Source organism: Lissotriton helveticus, chromosome 1_1, assembly GCF_964261635.1.
Source record: "Lissotriton helveticus chromosome 1_1, aLisHel1.1, whole genome shotgun sequence".
NCBI classification, from domain to species: Eukaryota; Metazoa; Chordata; class Amphibia; order Caudata; family Salamandridae; genus Lissotriton; species Lissotriton helveticus.
Window position 1 is genome coordinate 100,061,486 of NC_136057.1, and position 6,000 is coordinate 100,067,485.

Consider the following 6,000-nt stretch of genomic DNA (forward strand, 5'->3'; position numbering starts at 1 on the left):
ATACGATCACAGGCGAGATCGGGGGCACAATCAGAGATCAAGCAGCAGAGCTGAAGGCAATATCAGTCTCCAGATGATACCAGGCGAGATCGGGGGCACAATCAGGCGCAAGTGGGTCCAGGGAGCGAGTGGAGCGACCGTAGCTGACTGGGTCAGGACGGTCACAGCACTTCCGCTCGCGGGACTACCTATTTGTTTGTTAGTGGGAGGGAGGAGCAGCTGGGAGGCGGGAGCGGGGTGGCGATGTCCAGGGAAGCTCGAGGGAACGGGGGTGGGGCCGCGGGGGAGCAGCGGCAGGGAGCTAGGACCGAATGGCACAGTACAAAATGCAGTGGGGGGGATCGGGACACAACCAAGCGCAAGAAAGGCACAACAGTTGAAAAGCAACAATAATACGATACCAGATACAGCAATACGATCACAGGCGAGATCGGGGGCACAATCAGAGATCAAGCAGCAGAGCTGAAGGCAATATCAGTCTCCAGATGATACCAGGCGAGATCGGGGGCACAATCAGGCGCAAGTGGGTCCAGGGAGCGAGTGGAGCGACCGTAGCTGACTGGGTCAGGACGGTCTGTTCTACCTCTGTTCCCTTTCCTCCACCTCTCTAAATATTTACTACTTTCTGGCTACCTCTATCCCTCTACCTCGACCATGAACTATTCTCTCAATAAATATGTAAAGTTCTCTCTGCCCATCCTCAACCCTCTCTGTCCCTTGCTCTCTCTTTCATGCAAACACATATTTCTCTCTCTGGGACCTCCTTCTCCACTTCACCTCACCCACTCCACCTCAACTATCTCTCTCAAACTTTATCTGTACGGATCGCTCTACCTAAATGTCTCTTCCTCTTTATTTTTCCCACAACTCGATATCTCCATATTAACATCACCTCTCTTTCTCTAGTTCATATATGTTTTCAAATTCATCTTTCTACACTTCACCCCTTTCCGCTCTCGTTACCTGAAATGTTGTGCTCTACCTCTTCTCATTTTGCTCTCTCTATCGTGCATCGTCCACTTCTTGCTGCTTTTACCTCTCTCTAATTCACCTTTTATCTACATCACCTCTCCCTCTTCACCTCCCCCCTTGGAATACTGTCCTCTTCTGCCTCTCTACATTACCTTCTCCCTATCTCACTCTAAACTCTATCTATTTCTCTACCTCTCTTTCACATCTTCCTCTATCTACCACTCTTCATCTTTCCATCCGAGTACCTCACATTTTTCTGTATTCTTTTCCTCTCTCCACCTCACATATCTTTCTACATCATTTCTGTCTCTCCCTTCCACCTCTACTTCATGTCTTCATGATTTCCAATAAACAGTGCAGTCTCCACCGCCTCAGCCAGCTGAAAAGAAGTTCGAAATTAGAACAAAAAGATGCTGCGATCTGAGCAAGAACCATGTGGAGGCCACAAGAGGGGAGGAGAACACGAGAGGGGAGGAGGCCACAAGAGGGGAGGAGGCCTCTGATTATCAAACTAAAGACTCACATTCAGGACAGACTTCTCCTGCCTTAAAAGGTCTAACATTACAGAGCACAATATCAAGATCACCCCCTACCTCCTTACCCCCGTCCTCCTCTTCTGACCCCCCTCCTCTACCCCAGCCCCACCTCCTCTGCCCCAGTCCCCCCTCCCCCTCCTCCTCTTCTGCCCCCCCTCCACCCCATCCTCCCCCATCCTCTGCCCCAGGGCCTCCTTCCCTTCCCCCTTCAACCTCTCCCTCCTTTGCCCCAGCCCCTCCTACTTCATCCTCTACCCTCTCTCTTCCCTCCCCCCTCTGGGTCCTTCTCAGACTCACCCTCTCTCCTCCCTCGAGGGTTCCTTCTCACGCATTGAATCAAATGACTTCCGGGTCACCGGGGGCAGAGTCAGCGCCAGCAACAGACCTCTCCCTGGCCTTTGTAAGTAATAACATCCGGGTCGGCAGCGACAGCATAAGCATCAGAGTCTGCGGAGCTCTTCTCTTCCTGTGAGTGGGAAGAGTCTCCGGGTCATTGGTGGCAGAATCAGCACCAGCAGTGAGTCCTGCCAGGCCCAGCCTCCACTGACTCAAAAGCAGAGGTTTTTAAATGTATCTTTGAATTAAATGTTTAAACATTTCACCACAGACAAGAAAAAGAACAAAAGAAACAAAGAGAGTCAGTTCATTTATAAATGTAAATATGAAAGAGAAACCAAAGAGAGTCAGTTACTTTATGAATGTAAATATGAGGAGTGACAGCCACAGTTGGAAGAAAGGGATCCAACTTTCCATCCCACTTAATAAACCTGTCAGTTTCCCAAGTCAGCCTTAGCATTGAGTATCAGGTGTGGCGCAGCGGGCAGAGCAGCTGACTCCGGACCACAGGGCTTCGGGGACCGTTGTGGCGCAGCGGCAAGAGCAGCTGACTCCGGAGAACAGGGCTCAGGGGACAGGTGTGGTGCAGCGGCCAGAGCAGCTGACTCCGGAGCATGGGGCTCTGGGGACAGGTGTGGTGCAGCGGCCAGAGCAGCTGACTCCGGAGCACAGGGCTCCGGGGACAGGTGTGGTGCAGCGGCCAGAGCAGCTGACTCCGGAGCACAGGGCTCACTGATCGAACCCCAGCATTGGCCGCATCATGTGCACCCCTCCAATTTAAAGTCAGATGTGTAATTTATTTATGTATTTATTTTGTGCGTTTTTCTATAGCGTGGACTTTACCCGAAGGCGTCAGAGGCTTCACAATAGGAACAGTAACGTTACAAGAGGAGAAAATTACAAGTGAACAAATTACAAAAGCAAACGTTAAGTTACATGAGGCAAAAGTGACAATTGTGAGCAAACAAAATACAAGAGGTAGCAAACGGTGCATTACAGAAGGAAAAAGTGACACTTGTGCAAGTTACAAAAGCGTACAAAGTACAAGTAGAGGTATAGTACTGCAATAAATAGCAGACCCTCAAATACAAGAACAAACGTTAAGTAGGCAATGGTGGCACTTGTGCAAGCGACAGCACATGCAGCAGAGGCTGCTGAGCTCTTCTCTGTCCTGGTCATTTTTAGCAGAGTCCTGTAGCTCCTCCCTGGCCTGTGAGAGTAATAATGTCCGGCTCGGCAGGGCCAGAGTCAGCACCAGCAATGAGTCCTGTCCAGTCCCAGGCTCCTGCCGAGGGGGAGGGGCCCCTGGGCGTCTGTGCCTCCTGCAGTGGAGAGGGGCCCCTGAGAGTCTGTGCCTCCTGCAGCGGGGAGAGGTGGCCCCCGAGGGTCTGTGCCTCCTGCAGGGGGGAGAGGGGCCCCTGAGGGTCTGTGCCTCCTGCAGGGGGGAGAGGGGCCCCTGAGTGTCTGTGCCTCCTGCAGGGGTGAGGTGCCCCTGAGAGTCTCTGCCTCCTGCAGGGAGGATGGGCCCCTGAGGGTCAGTGCCTCCTGCAGGGGAGAGGAGCCACTGAGGGTCTGTGCCTCCTGCAGGGGCGAGAGGGCCCCCTGAGGGTCGGTGCCTCCTGCAGGGGAGGGGCCCCTGAGGGTCTGTGTCTCCTGCAGGGGCCCCTGAGGGTCTGTGCCTCCTGCAGGGGGAAGGGCTCCTGAGGGTCTGTGCCTCCTGCGGGGGAGGGGCTCCTGGGGGTCTGTGCCTCCTGCAAGGGGGAGAGGGGGCCCCTGAGGGTCTGTGCCTCCTGCAGGGGGGGAGGGACCCTGAGGGTATGTGCCTCCTGCAGGGGGAGAGGGGCCCCCGAGGGTCTGTGCACTTATCCTCATTTTCAGACACCCTCACATATCTCAGACCCAAGGAGGAGGAGAGAGTCTTTCACTTCACTGACTCAAAAGCATACGTTTTAAATGTATCTTTTTATTAAATGTTTAAACATTTCACCCCAGGCAAGAAAAAGAACAAGAGAAACTAAAGAGTGACAGTTCATTTATAAATGTAAATATAAGGAGTGACAGCCACAGTTGTAAGAAAGGATCCAATTTTCCTTCCCACTTATTAAACCTGTCAGTTTCCCAAGTCAGCCTTAGTATTGAGTATCAGGTTGGTAGTTTTCTTCTTTAGGGACAGGTGTGGCGCAGCGGCCAGAGCAGCTGACTCCGGAGCACAGAGCTCACTGCTCGAGCCCCAACATTGGCCGCTGCTCAGCATCATGTGACTCTGGGCAACAGCTCACTTAATCTCCCCGACGGCCCCAGCGCCTGGATACCCTTAGGAGTGATAAATCACACTTTACAATTCTGCAGTTTAGGGACATGCTTGAGTAAAGGAGGAGTTTGCTGAATTCCATCACTTTTAGGTGCTTTTATTTAATCTTGATGGAAACACCTTCTGTATTTAATGTTACTGGAGTTCCTTTTTCCTAGGCTGTTGTACTTTATAGGGAGTGGGTGCTGATGGCTTCTTCCACTTATTTTCTAGGGATCAGAGAGTCTGCCTTTCTGTATTTAAACTAGATGAAACATGTTCTTTGTTGATTCTATTTTTCACTTTCGTTTTGAATTGAGGTGCAAGAGTTTTCATGATGTCCCGCCAGGGAGGAGGCATTTTCAAGTATCAGCCGTGCCAAGTGCCACGCATCAGGGGTTAGTGTAACACATTGTACTGCATCTCACCACATTCCTGCACTAAAGTACATTTTCATACCTTTTTGGGTCGAGCCTGCGTAGGCTGCGCAGTCTCGCTGGCGAGATCTAATGATTTAGAGGGGCTTTGAGTATTAGGCTTTAAGCCCCGACTCTCTTTCCCATTGGCTGGCGTCACCGTTTATGCTAAACGGTGGCCAGCCATTGGGAAAGAGCACTTTGTTACATAGACTTTTCTGTTTTTCAGACGGCCCACTTGGACGGGCTCATCCGCTTTCCGGCTGAAGTAAAAGCTTTCTTATCTTTATGGGGCCATGTGTTTAGCCCCATAAAGATAAGAAAGCTGGAAAACAGAAAAGTCTGCGCACCCCTTGCCTGTAGCAGCCTCTGCTGATCCGAAGACGCTCCAGCTGGCTCACCGCCCCCGGTACACGGATGTGGGAGGTAGCAATGGGTACGTCATTGTTCGTCGACGGGGACGCATTGTAATGGGGTAAACTGCTTTTAGCGTGCGCGTGCTCTTCATTTTAGAACGGGAATGCTACTCGTACAATACAATGAAAGGAGCACAACCAGATTCAGGTGTGGCGGACCCTCTGATTTGTTTTGACTGTCCTTCTTCCTTACCTGTGCGATCTGAAAGCATAAGGACGCCCAACTGCTGACGTCATTCCCAGTAGTTGTCAGCTGGTGGTTTGTGATTCAGGAGCCTCTGAGCGGTCGCCGGTGGTAGCACCAGCTCGGTGCTCTGCCTCTCCTGTCAGTGCCACGGGTCCGGGAACCCCACAGGCTGTTTAGCAGAGATGGCCCCCGGCCCGGCTTGACCCTGGAGCGGCAGTGGCGGCTGGAAGAGCTGAGCAGGAACTCCCGGCAGCAGTTGCAGCACTCCAGGATGTTCTCCTAGATCATACCTATACTGCAGCACGCCGTGGAGGCGGTAAGCATCCGGGCAGAAGGGGAGGGCTTGCTACCGGTCCATGCAATTCCGGGGATGTTCGGCCTAGACGTGGAGTTGCGAAAGGAGGGAGGAATGGGGTCATTGAGAAGACAATAGTCTACATATCCGCTATCTTCATGAATGTACGCCAGGTGCAAGACCTGGAGGCGCCACTGAGTAAACCCCAGTAGAAGGGCGATAAGAAGTCGAAGCCTGGTAGGTGAAGTCGAGGATGAGGCATTGTATGAAAGGACATGAGCATTGTGAGGAAGTGGACACTTTCTAGGTGAGTAACTGAACTGCATTGCTTGACTGAAGAGTGGACATGTCCAAGTTCCCTACAGCCTTTGAATGCAGGGAGTGGAGGCCAAGCAGCCTATGGCACAGGTGAAGAAATGAACTATCTGCAACTCATGACATAAGGAGAGGTTACAGGACACTCTGAAGCTTCTGACACAGCATGCACAAGCGAGTCCCTCCAGCCCGTGAAACACAGTAGTTAAGGGAGATGGATTAGCTTGCCATAAGCGG

General features: G+C 52.1%; 1 pseudogene across 1 annotated transcript in view; it reads right to left on the reverse strand.

The window, feature by feature from the left end:
* Positions 1-1,835, reverse strand: part of LOC144758217 (uncharacterized) — a 50,998-nt pseudogene extending 49,163 nt beyond the window's left edge. Inside the window, exon 1 of the transcript XR_013595597.1 lies at positions 1,806-1,835. The product of XR_013595597.1 is annotated as an uncharacterized LOC144758217 (transcript). The remainder of the gene's footprint in view (positions 1-1,805) is intronic.
* Between the last annotated feature and the right edge of the window lie 4,165 nt (positions 1,836-6,000).